Here is a 12,533-nt window from a genome sequence, read left to right as displayed (position 1 = left end):
CATGAAAACAAATATGAGATGGCTATAACTAAGAATCTAGGCTGTAGTGGAGAGGATGCAAAATGAATTAATTTCTTAAATCCTATACATTTACTTGTTGACCTAAAGCTCAGAATCTCTTTACAGTCAGCTTCATGTGTATTTTCATAGGACAGTCATTTCCTCACAGTAAATTAATGTGCACACCTGAGATTAGCATCCATCCAAGGGTGAAGTTAATCATCAATTAAATAGTAATACACTGCTCATATTATTCCTATGGAAGACCATTTCTTAGACCCACTATTGTTGGGAGTGGTTGTTAATGTAAACACTGTTGAAGGTGCTGAGAATAAGGACTAAACGTACTCAGCCATAGATGGGACATCGTGTGAATCCCATCCCAAGGCTTCAGGAACATCGCAGGAGAGGGAATGGAAATGATGTAAGAGCTGGTGGATGTGGAGAAGCATTGTGAGATGCCATTCCCTGTAAAAGGCATGGTTCATAGCAGCTGTACAATACCTATGCAAGATCAAGCCACCTAAGAATTCCAGTAGGGAAGAGCAGGAACTCCTAAGTATCCACCCCTAGCCTAGGAGTGCCTGGCTTTGGCACTTGATGGCTGCTGGGAGGAGAGAGTTTATTTTCTTTAGGAGTATTTCCAGGGTAGGTTGCCCATGCCTCCATGTATGTCTCCATACACATGTGCATAGAGGAGCATCAACTGCACTCACTGGCTTATAAAAAAAAGGGACAGAAATTTGGGAGGGAGATGTGCTAGGAGGAGTCAGAAGGACAGAATGCGGGACATGAGATAAAAATACATTGTGTACATGTGTGAGATGTTCAAATAACAAATTAAAAATAAAATAACTATATTCACAAAGGAAATGTAACTCAAGTAATTAATTAAAACAATTATCTGAGCCGGGCATCGGTGGCGCATGCCTTTAATCCCAGCACTTGGGAGGCAGAGACAGGAGGATCTCTGTGAGTTTCAGGCCAGCCTGGTTTACAAAGTGAGTTCCAGGATAGCCACCAAAGTCCCATAGAAATCCTGTCTCGAAAAACCAAAAAAAAAGAGTAAAACAATTTTCTGGATATTATGAATGAAATAAAGCACCTGAGCATTGTGAATTGCATGTATATTATTGAGATTTCTTAGCTACCATTCTTTTTATTATTTCTGATAGATTAATCTCATAAAGGAAGCCATGACCAACAATTTTGGAATAAAAAGTCAAATGAAGAATAAAATAAATAAACCCACAAGACAAAAGAAAATCCCTTAAGGACACAATAGAAAAGTTAGCTTAGATTGAATACTCAAAGCATAAATTTAGATAAATAGTATAGTATTTAGTTACGATATTTTAGGAAAGTCTACTAAATTATAACGTATATGTTACTACTTATATTATGACTGTGCTTTTCCAACATTTGTCTCAATTACTATGAAATACTTGAATTCTGAAAGACAATAACTTGCTCAATACAGCAAAAGTAGTACATAAAAATAGTTATACCCCACCAACACTGGTATGTATTCATTAAAGATGATGGAACTCTATCAAAGTTATTTTGACATCAAAATATCACAGAATAATAAATAAAGAAAAGGCTGTGGGTGTGGAAGGGGAGCACGGGTATAATAATAATTAAAGAAAAGGCTGTGGGTGTGGAAGGGGGAGCACGGGTATGACAGAGAAGGGAGGGGTGGAATGATATAGATGAGATGTGCAGGTATGAAATTCTCAAAAAAATTATTTAAAAAATCATAGATGTTCCTGGAACCCAGTGACAGAGAGGGAGGACTGATGAGCAAAAGGGTCAAGACTGGGCTGGTTTAACTCACAGAAACAGCTGACCTGAACAAGAGGGAGCTCTTAAACCACAGACAGATGCCTGGAAAGCCAGCATGGGACCAATTCAGACCCCTGAATATGGGTGTCAGTGAGGAAGCCTAGGCAATCTATGGGACCTTGGACAGTAGATCAGTAATTATCCCAGGCATACAAATGGACTTTGGGTGCCCATCCCACAATGAGGATGCTCTCTCAGCCTGGACTCTTAGAGTAGGGCCTAGGCCCTGCCCTGAACGAAATAACAGACTCTGAATATCCCCATGGAGGGCCTCACCCTCCCTAGGGAACAGAGTGTGGATTGGATGGGGTGCTCAGGGGGTTAGTGTTGGGGTGTGGGAGGAGGAGAGAGGGAGCAGAGATTGACATGTGAAGCAACCTTGTTTCTAATTTAAATTTAGAAAATCTAAAAGAATCATATATATTCAGGGCTGACAGAGCTAAAGAACATTTAGTAAAAGTTCCTACAGATGGGTACATGGAAGTATAAGTGATGACATAATATTGTCAAGTAATTGCTACTGTGTGATTTAGGAATGCTTAATAAGTGTTCCTCACTCAACAATGACACAAGAAAATGACAAGATGCCACATGAACCCTGAACAATGTTTTTTCTCAGAGGACAGCTAGTTGAATAATACAGTACAGTCTATAAATCCAACCTCATGTGGCTGTGTAGCCATATGAGGTATAAATTGTGACATACATTAGTTTGTGGACCAGATGTGTGAAATTTGTGTGATATCTGCCCATATCTGACAAACCCCTTTCCTTCTGAATTCAGAAGAGACACAGGCAATTAGGAAGCTTTAACTCTCTCATTGGAAGCACTTTCATAGAGAACTCAGATAAGACGAATTCAAGGTATTCAGCAAACTAGGGGAAGCATGAAGCTCTACATCTCCATGAAAACAAGAAGAAAACATAAAAGTTGTTCTTTTTTTTTTCAGTTTAAATTTAGATAAGAAACAAGGTTGCTTCACAAGTCAGTTCCAGGTCCCTCTCCCTTACCCTCCCCTCCTCCCGTGCCCTCCCTCCAACCCCCCCCCATTATCCCCTCATTTCCCCAGGGAGGGTGAGGCCCTCCATGGGGGTGTCCATAGTCTGTCATTTCATATAGGGCAGGGCCTAGACCCTTCCCCAAGAGTTCAGGGTGAGAGTGCACCTCACATTGTTCTATGGGAGTCCAAAGTCCGTGTGTATACTCGGGATGGGTACTGATCTGCTACCCAAGGCTCAATAGATTACCTAGGCCTCCTCACTGACACCCACATTCAAGGGGTCTTGATCAGCCCCATCCTGGATTCCCAGGCTGATGCCTGGTTTTCAACAGTTAAGTTGTTCTTTTTTGTCTGCATAAAAATTAGAAGCTAGAAGCAGCTATCAGATGCCCGCTGTGAGGATCCAGAGAAGACAAAAGTTGGAGAGCGGATGACCCTGGCTGGCTGCCTGGGTTTACTGTTGGGTACTGGTGACCCTTGATTGAGAGACATATACATGGTAAATGAAGTTAATTACTCCTAACACTACTGGGTCCTAGAGCAGGAGTGTCATTTAATTGGAACCTTAATCACCTAATTAAGCCACTTCTTGGGAGGTTCAACAAGGTGCTGCAAAGTATCACAGATTCACTAGACACATTCTCCCACAAAAATGTGGGTGGCACATACCTATGTTCTTGTATGACTCCAACATTATTTTACATAACTGGATGTAAAGGGAAAATATTGGCCATACTTACATTGTTGCCAACTTTATGAATCAGTTATCTGGCAGAAACAAACAGGTCAACTCCAAGGAGGACAATCAAGATGAAATAAATGTAAGGTAGGATAGCAAAGTGATTGCAAGTTTTATAAATGGGCCTATAGGAAACACTTAGATGTGCTCAGACAAAAGCTCTCGGGTTAAAACAACATCCTGGAAAAACTGACATTTGAGGTGCAAAACCCACACTCAGCAATGAACAATTATTGTATAACATGGTTGCTGAACAAGCCGCCGGTGTCAGACACATTCTAATACATGGTTTCTCAAAATTGGTCTGGGAGCAGTTTGCAGTCCTGATTTTCCTTCTGGTCCTAGAACGTCTTTATCCTAGGCAATCATGTCCGCTGTCTTTGTTGAAGCTCCATGAGGGTACACACAGCAGTGCCTCATGTGTCCTGTACAAGGTCTAACATTGAGCAAGTGTGCAGTGTTTCATTTTAAAATCAGGACTGCCTTGAAATTTAGAAAACCAGTCACCATTCACCCTGACTTTCCTCACAGCAGCAGGGCACTGAAGGGAGAAACTGTGACATGGCACAGGTGCCGTTTTCCTGGTCCAGTCTTGCCCAGCTTTATCCCATTACTCAACTGTCAGAAACATCATGTGTATCATGTTATGTATTCCAGCTCTCAGGAACTACAGTTTTAGCATGTGGATTTGTGTTTGTTACATACGATACAGCCATACACCATCTACATATGTAAGCATATTATGCATTGCTGTGTAATTATGTTCGTAACACATGAGTCATATGTTATATAATTATGACTGTGATTTGCCTCAAGATAATCCAGAGGATGAAAATAAGGGAATATGGGTAAAGGAAGACTGACGTGTCCTGATGATTATGTGAGTTTTATAGTCTGCAACAGGACTTTAAATTTATTTCTTTGGGGTCTCTCTCTCTCTCTCTCTCTCTCTCTCTCTCTCTCTGTGTGTGTGTGTGTGTGTGTGTGTGTGTGTGTGTGTGTGTGGTGTACAAGCGATTTCGGTGTCTTTGCATACATATGAGTGGATGTACACTCCCATGCACACATTGACACCAGAGAGCATCTGGTAGCCAGTTTTATCATTCTCTTCTGTATTCCTTTAAGACAGTCTCTCAGTGAACCCGGAACTCTGCTGGTAGCCACAAATCTAAGTATTCCAAGTCAACACCTCCTCAAGTGTCCTTGTTACAGGTTTATGTGCCATTTCTCTTTTAGTGAGTGTTGGGGCTTTGGGTTCATGGACTCATGTATGAGGAACAAGTGTTCTTGCCTCCTGAGCCATCACTCCAGCCCCTGTAATTTTTACTCTTTAGTTAAATGTTTCAAAATGAACACTTCCAGAAGAATATTTTTAAAAATAACCATAAAAGTGTTGACTGTTCTCTCTGTGTATGTGCCTGCACACATTTATAAACATGTACATACAAACATGGATGTGTGTGTGTGTGTGTGTGTGTGTGTGTGTGTGTGTGTGGACAGAGATGGAGGAAAAGAGAAACACGCATGATTCAGTGTTTGCACGTAGTAAGAATTGTTTTGTTTTGGTATTTTATCTTATTGTTTTGTTTGTATTTCTTTTTCGTCTCTTTGGGGTTTTTCCTTTGAGAAAGAGAAAGAAAAAATATGAAGTTTGGTGGCAGGAAGGTGAGGAAGATCTTAGGTATGTTAGGAAAGAGGAAAACAAGACATATTGCATCAAAATTTTAATTAAAAAGCATTGTATATATATGTATATGCATAGAGAGAACCTTTAAAATAATGTTGAAAATAGATGACACTTATGAGTATAATTTAGGCTCATCTTATTTGAGCTATTCTTGTCCGTTCTTAGAATTTATCATATAAAACATTTGCTATACAATTTTAAAAATTATCTCATGTCATCATCATATTCCTACTGATAAATACATGAAGGATGTGGGCACATGACTCTTAGCCAGTAACAGAAATTCTAAAAATGACATCATTAGGATAAGGTTTTCATCACACACTTTTGTATTCTTGGAACTTCAAAAACTAATGATACATAAATTTAAATTAAATATCCTTTTCAACCTGTTAGAGATATTTGATTTTCTATGGAGAAGAATCTGTACATTCTCTAATATTTTGATTATATGTATTTTATAGTACTATAAATATACTGAATTTATAATCAACTTAAGACCACCAATTTGAAAAAACATATAAATTGAAAATAGCAGAACTATTTTACATCCATTTAAAATTTGTTGGAAATCTCTCTTAAATTCAAGCCAACACTCTTTTAAAGATATTTTTATGAAACTCAAGAAAGCAGCCAAACAACAATTTTAAAATTAAATATTGCAACATGACTTAACCAGAAGATCTACTAATCTGGGACTTACATGATGAGTAGGAACAGTAGAAAATATTTACTAGTCCTTCTTCACCATTATTAAGTCATCATGTTTCTAAAATGGAGAGAGTGAAGGAAGCCCTGAGTGAGTTAGTCCTGAGTAAATGAGTATTGTTTACATGGCCACAATTATGTCAAAGACTCTAGGACGCTTGACCCATGAGACAACTGGACATGCCTTTACCCATATAGACAGGTTGAAGAGGGGTGGCAAAGTCTCCTCCAGAGTCCGAGTATGAGTTTATGAAGATGGATCATTTTAACAACTTCCTCCCATTGGCTATTTACAGCCTGAGACTGCTTGCATAAAGACATCCTACAATGACACGAGGAATAAGCACTGTTCTGTAGGAATAAACACTCTGAAGCTCCAGGTGGGGCATTAGAGGTAGCAGCAGCACCTGTGTGCATCTGTGTGTCTGTGTGGATCTCTCCTCTCTTCATTCCAGCTTCTTTCTCTCCTCTCTTCAAGCAGTTCGGGACTCGGCAACAACAGGGCTGAAAAAATCTATGAAATAAAACCATTGCAATTGGCAGTATACAATATCCTTATTTATTGGTGTGCTGTGGTGGGATGACATGCTTCATGAAAAGTATGCATGTTGTGTGTTTAGCACAAAGGCACAGGGACCTCATATCATGAAAAAAGCAAAAGGTACCACACTCACTTCAGATTCATTACATGTTTGATTTTGATTAACTTTTAGTCACTGGGCATTTAGAAACGTTTACATTCTTTAGAACTTTCATATTCAGTAATTCTGACATAAATCAAGAACAGATAAACAATCTAAACAGACTCATAACCCTTAATGAAATAAAAACACTCATCAAAAGTCTCCCAACCAAAAAAAGCCCAGGCCCAGATGGCTTTAGTGCAGAATTCTACCAGAAATTCAAAGAAGAGCTAATTCCAATACTCCTCAAAGTATTCCACACAATAGAAGCGGGAGGCTCACTGCCAAACTCTAAGCATGAGAGTCAGTTAAGTGCCCAGCACTCACAGTGAGATTAGAGTCTCTGGTGAACTTAGACAGTGTGGTCCAAGTTTACCCAGTGCTCAGACTGCTCTTCTAGATAAGTCATCTGCAGGAAAGGACAAACTCATACTGCATTTATTTTGGAGTTTCAGCTCATTTGAAAATAATGGAGACAGATTTTATCTCCCTAATGACTCCCTGTTTTTAATCATTCGTCCTGAGCCTGTAAGAACATCTCAGGGCAATGTGAAACATTTCTGTTCATTTTGGCTATGAACATCCACCTTTGTCTCTCTTCTAGAAGACTCGCTCAGCTGGTCTGTCATTGAGACCACAGCAAGCCTCACCACAACAAGCCTGATGCGAGTGCTTTCTCCCAAGCATTCCAAAACTTGCGAGGCTCTCTCTCAGGACCTCCTGGCTTGGTTTGAATCTTCAGGCTGTGTTATCTCTCAGGGGCAGCATAGAAACTCCCCCACAGGTCATTTCACAGTGCTCATTTCTTCTCCTGGGCTAATCTCTTCATGGGGATGCACACACAGAAGGTGTGATTGATATTAATGGAGTGGATTTTAGGGGAATGACTTTGAATCTAAGAATTGATAGCTTAGAATAAAAGATGTGTTAAAAAACAGTACTGCATGGAGATTCCTCAGGAAAATGGGAATCAGTCTACCACAAGACATAGCAATTCCACTCTTAGGCATATACCCAAAAGATGCACATTCATACAGTAAGGACATCTGTTACAATATGTTTATAGCAGCACTATTTGTAATAACCAGAACCTGGAAGCAACATTGATGCCCCTCAACTGAAGAGCAAATAGAGAAAATATGGTACACTTACACAATGGAATACTATTCAGCAGAAAAAAAAACAATGGAATCTTGAAATTTGTAAGTAAATGGATGGCACTGAAAGACACCATCCTGAGTGAGATAACCCAGTCACAAAAAGACAAACATGGTATGTACTCACTCATATATGGAAGTAATGACCCAACTGGGATTAACAGAAATCTATAGAACATTTCATCCACATAAAAAATAATATACCTTATTCTCACCACCACATGGAACCTTCTCAAAAATGGACCACATACTTGGCAACATATCAAACCTCAGCAACTACAAAAAAAATTGGAATAACTCCATGCATCTTATCAGACCACCATGTATTAAAATTAGAATACAACAACAACACAATTTGAAGAAACCCTACAAACTCGTGGAAATTGAATAATGCACAACTGCACCATTCCTGGGTCAAAGAATAAATAAAAAAGAAATTAAACTCTTCCTAGAATTAAATGGGAATGAAGACACAACATACTCAAACCTATGGGACATTTTGAAAGCAGTGCTGCAGGGGGAATTTCATAGCACTAAGTGCCCCCATGAAGAAACTGGAGAATAGTTATACTAGAGAATTAACAGCACAGCTGAAAGCTCTAGAACACAAAGAAGCAAACTTCCCCAGGAGGAGTAGATGCCAGGAAATAATCAAATTGAGGGCTGAAATCAATAAAGTAGAAACTAGGAAAACAACACAAAGAATCAATGCAATGAAGAGTTGGTGATTTGAGAAAATCAACAAGATAAACAAACCTTTGTCCAAACTTACCAAACAGAAGAGCATGAACATGCAAATTAACAAAATCAGAAATGAAAAAGGGGGACATAACAACGGACTCTGTGGAAATTCAGAGAATCATCGGGTCATACTTTGAAAACCTATACTACACAAAATTTAAAAATTTAAAGGAAATGGACAACTTCCTGGATAGCTATCACTTGCCAAAATTAAATCAAGAACAGATAAGCAATTTAAATAGACCTATAACACCTATGGAAATAGAAGCAGTCATCAAAAGACTCCCAACCAAAAAAATCCCAGATCCAGATGGACTCAGTGCAGAATTCTACCAGAAATGCAAAGAACAGCTTATACCAATTCTTCTCAAAGTAATCTACACAATAGAAGCAGAAGGGTCTTTGCCAAACTCTTTCTACGAGCCACACAAAGACACAACTAAGAAAGAGTACTTCAGACCAATTTCCCTCATGAACATTAATGCAAAAATACTCAATAAAATACTGGCAAATCAGATCCAAGAACACACCAAAACAATAATTCACCACCATCAAGTAGGTTTCATCCCAGGGATGCAGGGATGGTTCAACATACAAAAATCCATCAGTGTAATCCACCATATAAACAAGCTGAAAAACAAAAATCACATGATCATCTCACTAGATGCTGAAAAAGCCTTTGACAAAATCCAACACCCCTTCATGATAAAGATCTTGGAGAGATCTGGGAATAACAGGAACATACCTAAACATAATAAAAGCTACATACATCAAAACAACAGCCAACATCAAATTGAATGGACAGAAACTCAAAGCAATTCCACTAAAATCAGGAACAAGACAAAGCTTTCCACTCTCTCCATACCTTTTTAATATTGTACTTAAAGTTCTAGCCAGAGCCATACAACAACAAAAGGAGATCAAGGGGATACAAACTGGAAAGGAAGAGGTCAGACTTTCACTATTTGCAGATGATATGTTAGTTTACATAATGACGCAAAGAACTCTACCAGGGAATTCTTACAGCTGATTAACACCTTCAGCAAAGTGTCAGGCTACAAGATCAACTCAAGAAAATCAGTAGCCCTACTATATACAGATGATAAAAGGGCTGAGAAAGAAATCAGAGAAACATCACCCTTTACAATTGCCACAAACAACATAAAATACCTTGGGGTAACGCTAATCAAACAAGTGAAAGACCTGTATTGCAAGAACCTTGAGTCTTTAAAAAAGAAATTAAAGAAGTCCTCAGAAAATGGAAAGATCGCCCATGCTCTTGGATAGGTAGGATCGATGTAGTAAAAATGGCAATCCTGCCAAAAGCAATCTACAGATTCAATGCAATCCCCATTAAAATCCCTGCACAATTCTTCACAGACCTTGAAAGAACAATAATCAATTTTGTATGGAAAAACAAAAGGCCCAGGATAGCCAAAACAACCCTGTTCAACAAGGCAACATCCAGAGGCATCACCATCCCCGACTTCAAGCTCTATTATAGAGTTATAGTCCTGAAAAATTGCTTGGTATTGGCACAAAAATAGACAGGTAGACCAATGGCATGGAATTTAAAACCCTGATATTTACCCACACATGTATGAACATCTGATCTTTGACAAAGAAGCTAAAAATATACAATGGAAAAAAGAAAGCATCTTCAACAAATGGTGCTGGCATAACTGGGTTCTGGCATGTAGAATAATGCAGATAGATCCATGTCTATCACCGGGCACAAAACTTAAGTCCAAATGGATCAAAGACCTCAACATAAATCCAGCCACACTGAACCTCTTAGAAGAGAAAGTGGGTGGTACTCTTGAACGAATTGGTACAGGAGAGAGATTCCTGAACATAACACCAGTAGCACAGACAGTGAGATCAACAATTAATAAATGGGACATCCTGAAGCTGAGAAGCTTCTGTAAGGCAAAGGACATAGTCAGCAAGACAACAAGGCAGCCAACAGAATGGGAAAAAATATTCACTAACCCCACATCTGACAGAGGGCTGATCTTCACAATTTACAAAGAACTCAAGAAGCAAGTCTCCAAAACACCAAAGGAGCTAATTAAAAAGTGGACTAAAGAACTAAATATAGAATTTTCAATAGAGGAGTCTAAAATGGCTGAGAGACACTTGAGAAAGTGCACAACATCCTTAGCCATCCAGGAAATGCAAATCAAAACAACTCTGAGATACCATCTCACTCCTGTCAGAATGGCTAAAATCAAAATCACCAACGACAATTTATGCTAGGAGAGAATGTGGAGAAAGGGGAACACTCCTCCACTGCTGATGGGAGTGTCAACTTGTACAGCCACATTGGAAATCAGTATGGAGATTCCTCAGAAAAATGGGAATAAACCTACCACAAGACCCAGCAACTCCACTCTTAGGCATATATCCAAAAGATGCCCATTCATACAACAAGGATGTCTGTTACACTATGTTCATAGCAGCATTATTTGTAATAGCCAGAATTTGGAAGCAACCTAGATGCCCCTCAACCGAAGAGTGGATAGAGAAAATGTGGTACATTTACACAATGGAGTACTATTCAGCAGAAAAAAAACAATGGAATCCTGAAATTTGCAGGCAAATGGATGGCACTAGAAGAAACCATCCTGAGTGAGGTAACGAAGTCACAAAAAGAGAAACATGGCACGTACTCACTCATATATGGATTTTAGACATAGATCTGGGGAGTGCCAGCCTACAATCCCATGGCCAGAGAGTATGAGAAACAGAACCTTCATTCAGTGGCTGATGGAAGAAGAGGCAGACTGCCACGGCTAAGCACTGAACTGAATTCAAGATCCAGTGACAGAGAGGTAAGACTGATGACCAAAGTGGTTAAGACTGGGCTGGTTTAACCCCCAAAAACAGCTGACGTGACAAGGGTTAGCTCTTGAATCCCAGACTGATGCCTGGGAATCCAGCATGGGACTGATCAAGATCCCTTGAATGTGGGGGCCAGTGAGGAAGCCTGGGTAATCTATTGAGCCTTGGGTGTAAATCAGTATTTATCCCGGGTATACAAATGGACTCTGGACTCCCATCCAACAATGTGAGATGCACTCTCACCCTGAACTCTTGGGGGAGGGTCTAGCTCCTTCCATGGATGAAATGACAGACTATGGACACCCCCATGGAGGGCCTCACCCTCCCTGGGAAATGAGAGGATATTGGGGGAGCTTGGTGGGGGGCGGAAGGAGGGGAAGGAAACGGACAGGGACCTGGAATTGACACGTGAAGCAACCTTGGTCCTAATTTAAATTTAAATTTAAAAATAATATATATATGAAAGAAAAAGAAACTTTAGATCATTGTCTCAAATATGAAAGAGTTTTGAGGCCTTGACAAGAGGGCAACAAATCCAGCAGGACTCCTCTGTCATCACACAGACCCCAGAGCCTGAGGGGTAAAAGCAGGAGCAACAGGTTGACAAAAAAAATTAATAAAAGAAAGAAAGTGTAGCTGTGGTTCCTCACCACAACATCTGAGCTTCACTTCTGAAATCTGATGTGCTAGGACTCTAGTCCCTGAAACTGAGTTTCCCAACTTACTGAAACTGCAGATGACACTGGGAGCTTTACTTGTTTGTCACTAGCAAATTAACTTTGAAAGAATTGATAATCTAACTGAAAACTGAATAGAGTTTTGGGAATAGAAACATTTGCACATTTGTCTCCCTGCTTTCCTAATTTGGATGCAGTCATTACTTCATGTTTTCACATAGCCCACTGGAAGAATGTACTTCATACATCATAAATGATAGGATTATAATGGGACTCATGGTATTTATGAGATCAAGATATTTTGACGATCAGTTTGAAGCAAACCATAATCTTTATCTGAGCCTGATTCATGAAGGAAAAGAATAATAACATCTCCATAGCCAAGAATTCTCTTTTTATTGTATTTTTTGATATCACAATTTAATTACAACATTTTCCCTTCCATATCCTC

The sequence above is a fragment of the Mesocricetus auratus genome, unplaced genomic scaffold, assembly GCF_017639785.1.
Source record: "Mesocricetus auratus isolate SY011 unplaced genomic scaffold, BCM_Maur_2.0 Super-Scaffold_6730, whole genome shotgun sequence".
In the NCBI taxonomy this organism is placed as follows: Eukaryota; Metazoa; Chordata; class Mammalia; order Rodentia; family Cricetidae; genus Mesocricetus; species Mesocricetus auratus.
Note: the sequence above shows the minus strand (reverse complement) of the source record.